This window comes from Panulirus ornatus, chromosome 23 (assembly GCF_036320965.1).
Source record: "Panulirus ornatus isolate Po-2019 chromosome 23, ASM3632096v1, whole genome shotgun sequence".
Lineage (NCBI taxonomy): Eukaryota > Metazoa > Arthropoda > Malacostraca > Decapoda > Palinuridae > Panulirus > Panulirus ornatus.
The window spans coordinates 15,403,415-15,419,518 of NC_092246.1; the positions used below are offsets into that span (position 1 = coordinate 15,403,415).

Genomic DNA, 16,104 nt, shown 5'->3' on the forward strand with positions numbered 1-16,104 from the left:
CAGGGGTTGACGTGCTGTCAGTGGATTGAATCAAGGCATGTGAAGCGTCCGGGGTAAACCATGGAAAGCTGTGTAGGTATGTATATTTGCGTGTGTGGACGTGTGTATGTACATGTGTATGGGGGGGGTTGGGCCATTTCTTTCGTCTGTTTCCTTGCGCTACCTCGCAAACGCGGGAGACAGCGACAAAGTATAAAAAAAAAAAAAAAAAGATATATGTACAGTTGAAAGGGTCTACAGACGCGAAACTGATGCTCAAAGGTATCACGTCAAAATCTGTGCAATTATTATCCCCTATTGTTCTGTGGATATTTAGTCTATCATCATCTGGTCAACTGGAATAGTATCTTGTTTGATCGTACTGTTAGCTGTTTAGAGATCAGATTCCAACCATGTGAAACAATTATAGATGGAGTTGGGAACACCCTCGTGATATAGGATCTATCTCACTGTTTCAGGAAAGACGTAGCCACCATGGATGGGTGTTATGTGTAGCAAAGGGTAGCACCTCATATTGCTGGACCTGGGTCAGTAAATAATTCGCTACATGCGCGTGGCTCGCTGGTGCTAAATGAATTCTCTTGTCGATAAGGTGCGAAGTTTTGCAATTTGGGAAGAATAACGAGACGTCACGGTGCAGTATAAAGTTCTGGGTGCAGGAAATTACGATGATACGAAGCCGAAGTGATCAGCGCAAAGAAACTGATAATGGATTCGTAGTTAAGGGATTCGATTTCATTATGGAGAAACAAACCCTCCCTATGTGTAACCAGTCCTGACATGGGCAAGTAACGGGTGCTGACGCTGACACCAAAGACAGGAGGGCAAGTGTGTGTGTGTGTGTGTGTGTGTGTTTGTGTGCGTGTGTGTGTGTGTGTGTGTGTCCAGCAGTGGTAAAATCGTAGGGTATGAATGTAAGTGACGCGCTAATATACGATTTTCTTGCCTGTTATTCTACTTGTACTTATGAAGCTTGTAGAGTCCTTGAATAACACTTACCACGTTTCAAATAACGACAGTTGATGCAACTGCCGAGAGAAAACGGTTTTGATTCGAAGTAACACAGAAAACGAAGATAATGGTTAGGGACGGTGACTCAAAGAAATTGGTGCAGTATAATATACAGGATGTTGTGATTAGGTTTAAACTCATAGTTGTTATTAGTTTTTCACTCGTATTGCCCAGTTTCTTAACCTTATATGTATGCACCTCTTCATTCTATGTATGTGTATCACACACACACACACACACACACACACACACACACACACACACAAACCTTATCTTATGCCAGGTACTCATCATGTTACTTTTTTTCTAAAAATCTATTCACTATCCCATTTAATGAGTTTGGTATCCAGTGAAGCAGTGTCCAGTAAATATTAACGAGAACACTCAATGCTATATCTATGCCTGCTGGCATAGGGTTCACTGAGTGACCATAATACGGTTTCTGTTACTCATGGTGTGTCTTGTGTGAGGTGTTTGCCTGTTTGTGTGTGTCAGTCAGCATCATGAATGGTTTCAGTATGATGTTAGCAAGTTTGAACTAGACAGATGAACCATAACTGGCCGTCTAGGTGGCCATAGTTTTATAGGATTATCGTACACTGTCAGTGAAACAATGTCATCGGTGTTTATTTCTAAGTGAAATTGTTTTTGTGGAATAAGGAGCCGATGATCTTAATGCGTTTGTAACTAATTCCTAATTCGTGTACATTAGTGCTGGTAACTATATCGGCCGAGTTCATTGATGTTAGTTTTAAGTCTTATGAAATTACTTTGTATCAGGCTCAATTATTCTAATGTAGTGTCTTTGTTATTCTCTAGTGTGTGCCGTCATTGATTTTGAATGTGTTCTGAGAACCACATTGATATGTACAATTCGTCAGTGATATGACTTGTAAAGTCTTGTCAAAAGTATAGACACACTGACGAACTGTCTTAAACTGTGAGGATATAGAACCTTTTGAGGATATTTTCAAACCCTGCAAGAAATGTCAAAACACTATATTGTTAATTATGATAATGATATGTATGAAATTATGACATTGTATCTACGCTTTGTATGACGTTGAAGAGTCTGTAGTATGGAATTACTGTTATTTAATTAACCAACTTTGTGACGTTTACTGTTAGAATTATCTGGTCATTAGGGTCTGATAAAGACCCTGTACACCTTCTTTTGCCCTACTGCTCACAGTAAACAGGGTCCACAATAAATTACCCTTAACGTTACTCTCAGCCGCTCGTAATCATTCACTGACTAACACTAATTACCTTTTTAGTATTCTGTTTTCAGTGGCGGGCATTATATGAAATAATTACACCATAGTAATTATACTTGGTTCATTTTCCAGCTCCTGACGTGACAACTCGGGGATGCGACCTGCCCAAGCGAACGCTTCCTCGAGAAACGAGTACAAACGACTGGGCAGCAGCAGTTCACGTTATGGCGGGTGGTGGTGAGCGAGGGAGTCCTGCTGCCGGGTAGGGCAAGGGAGTGTACGGCTGGGAGCCACAGGGAAGAGGTCATCATTGTATTCACAAGACGCTCACGCAGCGGCTGATCAACACACAGACGCCACAGCTTTACTGAGTTTAGACATCCAGTTTCGTCAGTATGGAGAAGAGATAACAAACCGGCGGTGGTGTGGCATGGAGGGACATTGGTCCTCACCCCTGAAGCCTGAAAATAACCTGCATCGCATCAGGAGAGATGAAGACCCGACCACGACCCTCGGTGACGTGACCAGAGACGGCAGCCAGTATCGTAAGTACCTAAACCTTGGGTAGGGTAAGGAGGAGTAGCATCGCTTGGATGTAGATTTGAGTCGTACATATTTGTACTGTACGCTGAGGGACTTACACATTCGTGGGGTAGAGTAGTTTACCGAATGTGTCTTAGATTATAATTGTATACGTAATTAGGTGAATGGTTTTCTTTGTAGCGTCCCGGGGATGTGTGGTGGGAGGGGGTTGTAGGGAGGAGGGAAGTGACTATCCCTTGTTTACAATTTCGGTCTGCGTGATGGAGTGCAGGTCGCATAACCTCGTTTTCTACGACCATCAGTTCCGAGCTGGTCATTCAGGATGCATTTGCTCCATTGTCAGACCTACAGCTCGTCCCATGTTAATCAGAGTGTGTGATCATCATCGATAATTTATGGTAGGAAAAGCATCGTTCTCAGTTGAAACGTTGTGTTCTAAACCTTCATAACCCGAGGTTGGGGCCTTGTTGAGCCTTGTCTGGTACATGCAGATCCGTTAATCCTCCGAGAATCGAACCCACGACCATTCGAATGCGAAGCTGTACCGGCGTGTCGTTGAACTAACCGTTACGAAATGTTCGTTCGCACCATTGCAAGCCTAGTGCGTGCGTGATTGTCCAGGGTGTCGACAGTATAATAGAGCCGTCAGTAACGGTCTGGTGGAGCGGCAAACACTGGATGGTGTACGATCCAGTTTGTCTGTGATAGAAAAGTGACTACGTTAAATATTTGTTCAGTGCCGCGTATTCTGTCATGTTTTGCCAGATCGGCTTTGTAAACAAAGATATTGCCAGCATAGCAACTCTCTCTGCCCGTGTGTTGTTGTTACCTCGTCGTAAACTTACGATTTTAGGGACTACGTAGAGGAAAATTACGTCCACGTGTAGCTGCGTAACTATATTACGGGTGGACGACATTATTTCAGTTTAATTGCGCGTTGTGAGACATGCAGCATTTCTTTGAGCGTTGGCCATTTAGAACATAGCATTTGCAGGGTAGATTTAAGTGGCTTGAACTTGCTGATTTCATCTTTTTGAGTTGAATTCTATTACTGACAGACTTGAGGACAACCGTAGCGAATTTGTTAGCGTAACTGAGCATGAGTCCACACGGACCTGCCCGGGGTCGGCTTACATTGTAGCATTCTAATCCTGAGCATTTGGCAACCTGCTTCACCCATCCTAGGTGTTAATCCTCAATTCGGGGATGGTCGATAAATGGATACCTAGCTTAGGCTGGAGGAGGTTTGTGTGTCTGTATACACACATAGGAGCAAAGACACCGTACATGTAGACGAGATTAACATAAGCGGCAACATGAGTAGAAACTCTCCCCGCGTAAGTGTTCGGTAGACGGAAGGCCCTAGACTACTTGGGCAACTTGTTATTGAATATATCCCCCGCCATTTAGATGCACTGGTATCAGTAGCAGCACACTACTAGGCAGGCACACATCCACTAGTCGGGGCCACATCCACACCACCAGTTGTCATGATCCATTTCCACTCTGCGGGGTTATTTAGTTTAGTTAACAAAGCCAGTGGATGTGACAGCGTACATGGCGGTTTCACAGCAGTTATCCATCCCAGTCCAACCATTAGAGGTTGTTCCGAAAACCGGACTTTGATCCAGTTGAAGAGATCGGCGTGGGACGGTATATATATATATATATATATATATATATATATATATATATATATATATATATATATATATATATATATTTTGCCGCAGTCTCCCGCGTTTGCGAGGTAGCGCAAGGAAACAGACGAAAGAAATGGCCCAACCCACCCCCATACACATGTATATACATACGTGCATACACGCAAGTATACATACCTACACAACTTTCCATGGTTTACCCTAGACGCTTCACATGCCCTGATTCAATCCACTGACAGCACGTCAACCCTGTTATACCACATCGATCCAATTCACTCTATTCCTTGCCCTCCTTTCACCCTCCTGCATGTTCAGGCCCCGATCACACAAAATCTTTTTCACTCCATCTTTCCACCTCCAATTTGGGCTCCCACTTCTCCTCGTTCCCTCCACCTCCGACACATATATCCTCTTGGTCAATCTTTCCTCACTCATTCTCTCCATGTGCCCAAACCATTTCAAAACACCCTCTTCTGCTCTCTCAACCACGCTCTTTTTATTTCCACACATCTCTCCTACCCTTACGTTACTTACTCGATCAAACCACCTCACACCACACATTGTCCTCAAACATCTCATTTCCAGCACTTCCATCCTCCTGCGCACAACTCTATCCATAACCCACGCCTCGCAACCATACAACATTGTTGGAACCACTATTCCTTCAAACATACCCATTTTTGCTTTCCGAGATAACGTTCTCGACTTCCACACATTCTTCAAGGCTCCCAGGATTTTCGCCCCCTCCCCCACCCTATGATCCACTTCCGCTTCCATGGTTCCATCCGCTGCCAGATCCACTCCCAGATATCTAAAACACTTTACTTCCTCCAGTTTTTCTCCATTCAAACTTATCTCCCAATTTACTTGACCCTCAACCCTACTGTACCTAATAACCTTGCTCTTATTCACATTTACTCTTAACTTTCTTCTTTCACACACTTTACCAAACTCAGTCACCAGCTTCTGCAGTTTCTCACATGAATCAGCCACCAGCGCTGTGTCATCAGCGAACAACAACTGACTCACTTCCCAAGCTCTCTCATCCACAACAGACTTCATAGTTGCCTCTCTTTCCAAAACTCTTGCATTCACCTCCCTAACAACCCCATCCATAAACAAATTAAACAACCATGGAGACATCACACACCCCTGCCGCAAACCTACATTCACACATATATATATATATATATATATATATATATATATATATATATATATATATATATATATATGTATATATCCCTGGGGATAGGGGAGAAAGAATACATCCCACGCATTCCTCACGTGTCGTAGAAGGCGACTAAAGGAGACGGGAGGGAGAGGCTAGAAACCCTCCCCTCCTTGTATTTTAACTTTCTTAAAGGGGAAACAGAAGAAGGAGTCACGCGGGGAGTGCTCATCCTCCTCGAAGGCTCAGATTGAGGTGTCTAAATGTGTGTGGATGTAACCAAGATGAGAAAAAAGGAGAGATAGGTAGTATGTTTGAGGAAACGAACGTGGATGTCTTGGCTCTGAGTGAAACGAACCTCAAAGGTAAAGGGGAAGAGTGGTTTGGGAATGTCTTAGGAGTAAAGTCAGGGGTTAGTGAGAGGACAAGAGCAAGGGAAGGAGTAGCACTACTCCTGAAACGAGTTCTGGGAGTATGTGATAGAGTGTAAGTAAATTCTAGATTGATATGGGTAAAACTGAAAGTTGATGGAGAGAGATGGGTCATTATTGGTGCCTATGCACCTGGGCATGAGATAAAAGATCATGAGAGGCAAGTGTTTTGGGAGCAGCTGAATGAGTGTGTTAGTGGTTTTGATGCACAAGACCGGGTTATAGTGATGGGTGATTTGAATGCAAAGGTGAGTAATTTGGCAGTTGAGGGAATAATATGGTATACATGGGGTGTTCAGTGTTGTAAATGGAAATGATGAAGAGCTTCTAGATTTCTGTGCTGAAAAAGGACTGGTGATTGGGAATACCTGGTTTAAAAAGCGAGATATACATAAATATACGTATGTAAGTAGGAGAGATGGCCAGAGAGCGTTATTGGATTACGTGTTAATTGATAGGCACGTGAAAGAGAGACTTTTGGATGTTAATGTGCTGATAGGTGCAACTGGAGAGATGTCTGATCATTATCTTGTGGAGGCGAAGGTGAAGATTTGTGGGGGTTTTCAGGAAAGAAAAGAGAATGTTGGGGTGAAGAAGGTGGTGAGAGTAAGTGAGCTTGGGAAGGAGACTTGTGTGAGGAAGTACCAGGAGAGACTGAGTACAGAATGGAAAAAGGTGAGAACAAAGGAAGTAAGAGGAGAGGGGGAGGAATGGAATGTATTTAGGGAAGAAGTGATGGCTTGCACAAAAGATGTTTGTGGCATGAGAAGCGTGGGAGGTGGGTTGATTAGAAAGGGTAGTGAGTGGTGGGATGAAGAAGTAAAATTATTAGTGAAAGAGAAGAGTGAGGCATTTGGACGATTTTTGCAGGGAAAAAATGCAAATGAGTGGGAGATGTATAAAGGAAAGAGACAGGAGGTCAAGAGAAAGGTGCAAGAGGTGAAAAAGAGAGCAAATGAGAGTTGGGGTGAGAGAGTATCATTAAATTTTAGGGAGAATTAAAAGATGATTTGGAAGGAGGTAAATAAAGTGCGTAAGACAAGGGAGCAAATGGGAACTTCAGTGAAGTTAGCTAATGGGTACGTGATAACAAGTAGTGGTGATGTGAGACGGAGATGAGTGAGTATTTTGAAGGTTTGCTGAATGTGTTTGATGATAGAGTGGCAGATATAGGGTGTTTTGGTCGAGGTGGTGTGCAAAGTGAGAGGTTTGGGGAAAATAATTTGGTAAACAGAGAAGAGGTAGTTAAAGCTTTGCGGAAGATGAAAGCCGGCAAGGCAGCACGTTTGGAAGGTATTGCAGTTGACTTTATTAAAAAAGGGGGTGACTGTATTGTTGACTGGTTGGTAAGGTTATTTAATGTATTTGTGATTCATGGTGAAGTGCCTGAGGATTGGCGGAATGCTTGCATAGTGCCATTGTATAAACGCAAAGGGGATAAGAGTGAGTGCTAAAATTACAGAGGTATAAGTTTGTTGAGTATTCCTGGTAAATTATATGGGAGGGTATTGATTGAGAGAGTGAAGGCATGTACAGAGCATCAGATTGGGGAAGAGCAATGTGGTTTCAGAAGTGGTAGAGGATGTGTGGATCAGGTGTTTGCTCTGAAGAATGTATGTGAGAAATACTTAGAAAAGCAAATGGATTTGTATGTAGCATTTATGGATCTGGAGAAGGCACATGATAGAGTTGATAGAGATGCTCTGTGGAAGGTATTAAGAATATATATTGTGGGAGGAAAGTTGTTAGAAGCAGTGAAAAGTTTTTATCGAGGATGTATGGCATGTGTACGTGTAGGAAGAGAGGAAAGTGATTGGTTCTTAGTGAATGTAGGTTTGCGGCAGGGGTGTGTGATGTCTCCATGGTTGTTTAATTTGTTTGTGGATGGGGTTGTTAGGGAGGTGAATACAAGAGTTTTGGAAAGAGGGGCAAGTATGCAGTCTGTTGTGGATGAGAGAGCTTGGGAAGTGAGTCAGTTGTTGTTCGCTGATGATACAGCGCTGGTGGCTGATTCATGTGAGAAACTGCAGAAGCTGGTGACTGAGTTTGGTAAAGTGTGTGAAAGAAGAAAGTTAAGAGTAAATGTGAATAAGAGCAAGGTTATTAGGTACAGTAGGGTTGGGGGTCAAGTCAATTGGGAGGTAAGTTTGAATGGAGAAAAACTGGAGGAAGTAAAGTGTTTTAGATATCTGGGTGTGGATCTGGTAGCGGATGGAACCATGGAAGGGGAAGTGAATCATAGGGTGGGGGAGGGGGCGAAAATTCTTGTAGCCTTGAAGAATGTGTGGAAGTCGAGAACATTATCTCGGAAAGCAAAACTGGCTATGTTTCAAGGAATAGTGGTTCCTACAATGTTGTATGGTTGCGAGGCGTGGGCTATGGATAGAGTTGTACGCAGGAGGGTGGATGTGCTGGAAATGAGATGTTTGAGGACAATATGTGGTGTGAGGTGGTTTGATCGAGTAAGTAATGAAAGGGTAAGAGAGATGTGTGGAAATAAAAAGAGCGTGGTTGAGAGAGCAGAAGAGGGTGTTTTGAAATGGTTTGGTCACATGGAGAGAATGAGTGAGGAAAGATTGACAAAGAGAATATATCTATCAGAGGTGGAGGGAACGAGGAGAAGTGGGAGACCAAATTGGAGGTGGAAAGATGGAGTGAAAAAGATTTTGTGTGATCGGGGCCTGAACATGCAGGAGGGTGAAAGGCGTGCAAGGAATAGAGTGAATTGGAACGATGTGGTATACCGGGGTCGACGTGCTGTCAGTAGTTTGGACCAGGGCATGTGAAGCGTCTGGGGTAAACCATGGAAAGTTGTGTGGGGCCTGGATGTGGAAAGTGAGCTGTGGTTTCAGTGCATTATTGCATGACTGCTAGAGACTGAGTGTGAACGAATGGGGCCTTTGTTGTCATTTCCTAGCGCTACCTCGAACACATGAGGGGGGAGGGGGTTGTTATTCCATGTGTGGCGAGGTGGCGATGGTAATGAATAAAGGCAGACAGTATGAATTATGTACATGTGTATCTATGTATATGTCTGTGTGTGTATATATATGTATACATTGAGATTATAGGTATGTATATTTGCGTGCGTGGACGTGTATGTATATACATGTGTATGTGGGTGGGTTGGGCCATTCTTTCGTCTGTTTCCTTGCGCTACCTCGCTAACGCGGAAGACAGCGACAAAGCAAAATAAAAAAATAAAAAAAAGGTATATATTCTCCCTGTGACGCTTGGAACTTGTATACTCTCCCTGTGACGCTTGGAACTTGTATACTCTCCCTGTGACGCTTGGAACTTGTATACTCTCCCTGTGACGCTTGGAACTTGTATACTCTCCCTGTGACGCTTGGAACTTGTATACTCTCCCTGTGACGCTGGGAACTTGTATACTCTCCCTGTGACGCTTGGAACTTGTATACTCTCCCTGTGACGCTTGGGAACTTGTATACTCTCCCTGTGACGCTTGGAACTTGTATACTCTCCCTGTGACGCTTGGAACTTGTATACTCTCCCTGTGACGCTGGGAACTTGTATACTCTCCCTGTGACGCTTGGAACTTGTATACTCTCCCTGTGACGCTTGGAACTTGTATACTCTCCCTGTGACGCCTGGGAACTTGTATACTCTCCCTGTGACGCTTGGAACTTGTATACTCTCCCTGTGACGCTTGGAACTTGTATACTCTCCCTGTGACGCTGGGAACTTGTATACTCTCCCTGTGACGCTTGGAACTTGTATACTCTCCCTGTGACGCTGGGAACTTGTATACTCTCCCTGTGACGCTGGGAACTTGTATACTCTCCCTGTGACGCTGGGAACTTGTATACTCTCCCTGTGACGCTTGGAACTTGTATACTCTCCCTGTGACGCTTGGAACTTGTATACTCTCCCTGTGACGCTTGGGAACTTGTATACTCTCCCTGTGACGCTGGGAACTTGTATACTCTCCCTGTGACGCCTGGGAACTTGTATACTCTCCCTGTGACGCTGGGAACTTGTATACTCTCCCTGTGACGCCTGGGAACTTGTATACTCTCCCTGTGACGCTTGGAACTTGTATACTCTCCCTGTGACGCTGGGAACTTGTATACTCTCCCTGTGACGCTGGGAACTTGTATACTCTCCCTGTGACGCCTGGGAACTTGTATACTCTCCCTGTGACGCTGGGAACTTGTATACTCTCCCTGTGACGCTTGGAACTTGTATACTCTCCCTGTGACGCTTGGGAACTTGTATACTCTCCCTGTGACGCTTGGAACTTGTATACTCTCCCTGTGACGCCTGGGAACTTGTATACTCTCCCTGTGACGCTTGGGAACTTGTATACTCTCCCTGTGACGCTTGGGAACTTGTATACTCTCCCTGTGACGCTGGGAACTTGTATACTCTCCCTGTGACGCTTGGAACTTGTATACTCTCCCTGTGACGCTTGGAACTTGTATACTCTCCCTGTGACGCTGGGAACTTGTATACTCTCCCTGTGACGCTTGGAACTTGTATACTCTCCCTGTGACGCTTGGAACTTGTATACTCTCCCTGTGACGCTGGGAACTTGTATACTCTCCCTGTGACGCCTGGGAACTTGTATACTCTCCCTGTGACGCTTGGGAACTTGTATACTCTCCCTGTGACGCTTGGAACTTGTATACTCTCCCTGTGACGCTTGGGAACTTGTATACTCTCCCTGTGACGCTGGGAACTTGTATACTCTCCCTGTGACGCTGGGAACTTGTATACTCTCCCTGTGACGCTTGGGAACTTGTATACTCTCCCTGTGACGCTGGGAACTTGTATACTCTCCCTGTGACGCTTGGAACTTGTATACTCTCCCTGTGACGCTGGGAACTTGTATACTCTCCCTGTGACGCTGGGAACTTGTATACTCTCCCTGTGACGCTTGGGAACTTGTATACTCTCCCTGTGACGCTGGGAACTTGTATACTCTCCCTGTGACGCTGGGAACTTGTATACTCTCCCTGTGACGCTTGGAACTTGTATACTCTCCCTGTGACGCCTGGGAACTTGTATACTCTCCCTGTGACGCTTGGAACTTGTATACTCTCCCTGTGACGCTTGGAACTTGTATACTCTCCCTGTGACGCTTGGAACTTGTATACTCTCCCTGTGACGCTGGGAACTTGTATACTCTCCCTGTGACGCTGGGAACTTGTATACTCTCCCTGTGACGCTGGGAACTTGTATACTCTCCCTGTGACGCTGGGAACTTGTATACTCTCCCTGTGACGCTTGGGAACTTGTATACTCTCCCTGTGACGCCTGGGAACTTGTATACTCTCCCTGTGACGCTGGGAACTTGTATACTCTCCCTGTGACGCCTGGGAACTTGTATACTCTCCCTGTGACGCTTGGAACTTGTATACTCTCCCTGTGACGCTTGGAACTTGTATACTCTCCCTGTGACGCCTGGGAACTTGTATACTCTCCCTGTGACGCTTGGAACTTGTATACTCTCCCTGTGACGCTGGGAACTTGTATACTCTCCCTGTGACGCTGGGAACTTGTATACTCTCCCTGTGACGCTTGGGAACTTGTATACTCTCCCTGTGACGCTGGGAACTTGTATACTCTCCCTGTGACGCTGGGAACTTGTATACTCTCCCTGTGACGCTTGGAACTTGTATACTCTCCCTGTGACGCTTGGGAACTTGTATACTCTCCCTGTGACGCTTGGGAACTTGTATACTCTCCCTGTGACGCTGGGAACTTGTATACTCTCCCTGTGACGCCTGGGAACTTGTATACTCTCCCTGTGACGCTTGGGAACTTGTATACTCTCCCTGTGACGCTGGGAACTTGTATACTCTCCCTGTGACGCTTGGAACTTGTATACTCTCCCTGTGACGCTTGGAACTTGTATACTCTCCCTGTGACGCTTGGGAACTTGTATACTCTCCCTGTGACGCTTGGGAACTTGTATACTCTCCCTGTGACGCTTGGGAACTTGTATACTCTCCCTGTGACGCTTGGAACTTGTATACTCTCCCTGTGACGCTTGGGAACTTGTATACTCTCCCTGTGACGCTGGGAACTTGTATACTCTCCCTGTGACGCTTGGAACTTGTATACTCTCCCTGTGACGCTTGGAACTTGTATACTCTCCCTGTGACGCTGGGAACTTGTATACTCTCCCTGTGACGCTTGGAACTTGTATACTCTCCCTGTGACGCTTGGAACTTGTATACTCTCCTGTGACGCTTGGGAACTTGTATACTCTCCCTGTGACGCTGGGAACTTGTATACTCTCCCTGTGACGCTGGGAACTTGTATACTCTCCCTGTGACGCTTGGGAACTTGTATACTCTCCCTGTGACGCTGGGAACTTGTATACTCTCCCTGTGACGCTGGGAACTTGTATACTCTCCCTGTGACGCTTGGAACTTGTATACTCTCCCTGTGACGCTGGGAACTTGTATACTCTCCCTGTGACGCTGGGAACTTGTATACTCTCCCTGTGACGCTTGGAACTTGTATACTCTCCCTGTGACGCTGGGAACTTGTATACTCTCCCTGTGACGCTGGGAACTTGTATACTCTCCCTGTGACGCTTGGGAACTTGTATACTCTCCCTGTGACGCTGGGAACTTGTATACTCTCCCTGTGACGCTGGGAACTTGTATACTCTCCCTGTGACGCTGGGAACTTGTATACTCTCCCTGTGACGCTTGGAACTTGTATACTCTCCCTGTGACGCTTGGAACTTGTATACTCTCCCTGTGACGCCTGGGAACTTGTATACTCTCCCTGTGACGCTTGGGAACTTGTATACTCTCCCTGTGACGCTGGGAACTTGTATACTCTCCCTGTGACGCTGGGAACTTGTATACTCTCCCTGTGACGCTTGGAACTTGTATACTCTCCCTGTGACGCCTGGGAACTTGTATACTCTCCCTGTGACGCTTGGAACTTGTATACTCTCCCTGTGACGCTTGGGAACTTGTATACTCTCCCTGTGACGCTTGGGAACTTGTATACTCTCCCTGTGACGCCTGGGAACTTGTATACTCTCCCTGTGACGCTTGGAACTTGTATACTCTCCCTGTGACGCTTGGAACTTGTATACTCTCCCTGTGACGCTTGGAACTTGTATACTCTCCCTGTGACGCTTGGAACTTGTATACTCTCCCTGTGACGCCTGGGAACTTGTATACTCTCCCTGTGACGCTTGGGAACTTGTATACTCTCCCTGTGACGCTTGGAACTTGTATACTCTCCCTGTGACGCTTGGGAACTTGTATACTCTCCCTGTGACGCTGGGAACTTGTATACTCTCCCTGTGACGCTGGGAACTTGTATACTCTCCCTGTGACGCTTGGAACTTGTATACTCTCCCTGTGACGCTGGGAACTTGTATACTCTCCCTGTGACGCTGGGAACTTGTATACTCTCCCTGTGACGCTTGGGAACTTGTATACTCTCCCTGTGACGCTGGGAACTTGTATACTCTCCCTGTGACGCTTGGAACTTGTATACTCTCCCTGTGACGCTGGGAACTTGTATACTCTCCCTGTGACGCTGGGAACTTGTATACTCTCCCTGTGACGCTGGGAACTTGTATACTCTCCCTGTGACGCTTGGAACTTGTATACTCTCCCTGTGACGCCTGGGAACTTGTATACTCTCCCTGTGACGCTTGGGAACTTGTATACTCTCCCTGTGACGCTTGGAACTTGTATACTCTCCCTGTGACGCTTGGAACTTGTATACTCTCCCTGTGACGCTTGGAACTTGTATACTCTCCCTGTGACGCTGGGAACTTGTATACTCTCCCTGTGACGCCTGGGAACTTGTATACTCTCCCTGTGACGCTGGGAACTTGTATACTCTCCCTGTGACGCTTGGAACTTGTATACTCTCCCTGTGACGCTTGGGAACTTGTATACTCTCCCTGTGACGCTTGGAACTTGTATACTCTCCCTGTGACGCCTGGGAACTTGTATACTCTCCCTGTGACGCTTGGAACTTGTATACTCTCCCTGTGACGCTGGGAACTTGTATACTCTCCCTGTGACGCTGGGAACTTGTATACTCTCCCTGTGACGCTGGGAACTTGTATACTCTCCCTGTGACGCTGGGAACTTGTATACTCTCCCTGTGACGCTTGGAACTTGTATACTCTCCCTGTGACGCTTGGAACTTGTATACTCTCCCTGTGACGCTTGGAACTTGTATACTCTCCCTGTGACGCTTGGAACTTGTATACTCTCCCTGTGACGCTTGGAACTTGTATACTCTCCCTGTGACGCTGGGAACTTGTATACTCTCCCTGTGACGCTTGGGAACTTGTATACTCTCCCTGTGACGCCTGGGAACTTGTATACTCTCCCTGTGACGCTGGGAACTTGTATACTCTCCCTGTGACGCTTGGAACTTGTATACTCTCCCTGTGACGCTGGGAACTTGTATACTCTCCCTGTGACGCTTGGAACTTGTATACTCTCCCTGTGACGCTTGGAACTTGTATACTCTCCCTGTGACGCTGGGAACTTGTATACTCTCCCTGTGACGCTGGGAACTTGTATACTCTCCCTGTGACGCTGGGAACTTGTATACTCTCCCTGTGACGCTTGGAACTTGTATACTCTCCCTGTGACGCTTGGAACTTGTATACTCTCCCTGTGACGCCTGGGAACTTGTATACTCTCCCTGTGACGCTTGGGAACTTGTATACTCTCCCTGTGACGCTGGGAACTTGTATACTCTCCCTGTGACGCTGGGAACTTGTATACTCTCCCTGTGACGCTTGGAACTTGTATACTCTCCCTGTGACGCTTGGGAACTTGTATACTCTCCCTGTGACGCTTGGAACTTGTATACTCTCCCTGTGACGCTTGGGAACTTGTATACTCTCCCTGTGACGCTGGGAACTTGTATACTCTCCCTGTGACGCTTGGAACTTGTATACTCTCCCTGTGACGCCTGGGAACTTGTATACTCTCCCTGTGACGCTGGGAACTTGTATACTCTCCCTGTGACGCTGGGAACTTGTATACTCTCCCTGTGACGCCTGGGAACTTGTATACTCTCCCTGTGACGCTGGGAACTTGTATACTCTCCCTGTGACGCTTGGGAACTTGTATACTCTCCCTGTGACGCCTGGGAACTTGTATACTCTCCCTGTGACGCTGGGAACTTGTATACTCTCCCTGTGACGCCTGGGAACTTGTATACTCTCCCTGTGACGCTTGGAACTTGTATACTCTCCCTGTGACGCCTGGGAACTTGTATACTCTCCCTGTGACGCTTGGAACTTGTATACTCTCCCTGTGACGCTTGGAACTTGTATACTCTCCCTGTGACGCTTGGGAACTTGTATACTCTCCCTGTGACGCTGGGAACTTGTATACTCTCCCTGTGACGCTTGGGAACTTGTATACTCTCCCTGTGACGCTGGGAACTTGTATACTCTCCCTGTGACGCCTGGGAACTTGTATACTCTCCCTGTGACGCCTGGGAACTTGTATACTCTCCCTGTGACGCTTGGAACTTGTATACTCTCCCTGTGACGCTTGGAACTTGTATACTCTCCCTGTGACGCTGGGAACTTGTATACTCTCCCTGTGACGCTTGGAACTTGTATACTCTCCCTGTGACGCCTGGGAACTTGTATACTCTCCCTGTGACGCTTGGAACTTGTATACTCTCCCTGTGACGCTTGGAACTTGTATACTCTCCCTGTGACGCCTGGGAACTTGTATACTCTCCCTGTGACGCTTGGGAACTTGTATACTCTCCCTGTGACGCTTGGAACTTGTATACTCTCCCTGTGACGCTTGGAACTTGTATACTCTCCCTGTGACGCTTGGAACTTGTATACTCTCCCTGTGACGCTGGGAACTTGTATACTCTCCCTGTGACGCTGGGAACTTGTATACTCTCCCTGTGACGCTGGGAACTTGTATACTCTCCCTGTGACGCTTGGGAACTTGTATACTCTCCCTGTGACGCTGGGAACTTGTATACTCTCCCTGTGACGCTTGGAACTTGTATACTCTCCCTGTGACGCTTGGAACTTGTATACTCTCCCTGTGACGCTTGGAACTTGTATA

General features: G+C 46.3%; 1 protein-coding gene across 1 annotated transcript in view; it reads left to right on the top strand.

Moving 5' to 3' along the window:
- The first annotated feature begins 2,404 nt into the window (after positions 1-2,404).
- The window catches only part of LOC139756819 (uncharacterized), a 387,051-nt gene continuing 373,351 nt past the window's right edge, over positions 2,405-16,104 (top strand). Inside the window, exon 1 of the mRNA XM_071676636.1 lies at positions 2,405-2,773. The gene's annotated coding sequence lies outside the window, so the exon portion shown is untranslated. The remainder of the gene's footprint in view (positions 2,774-16,104) is intronic.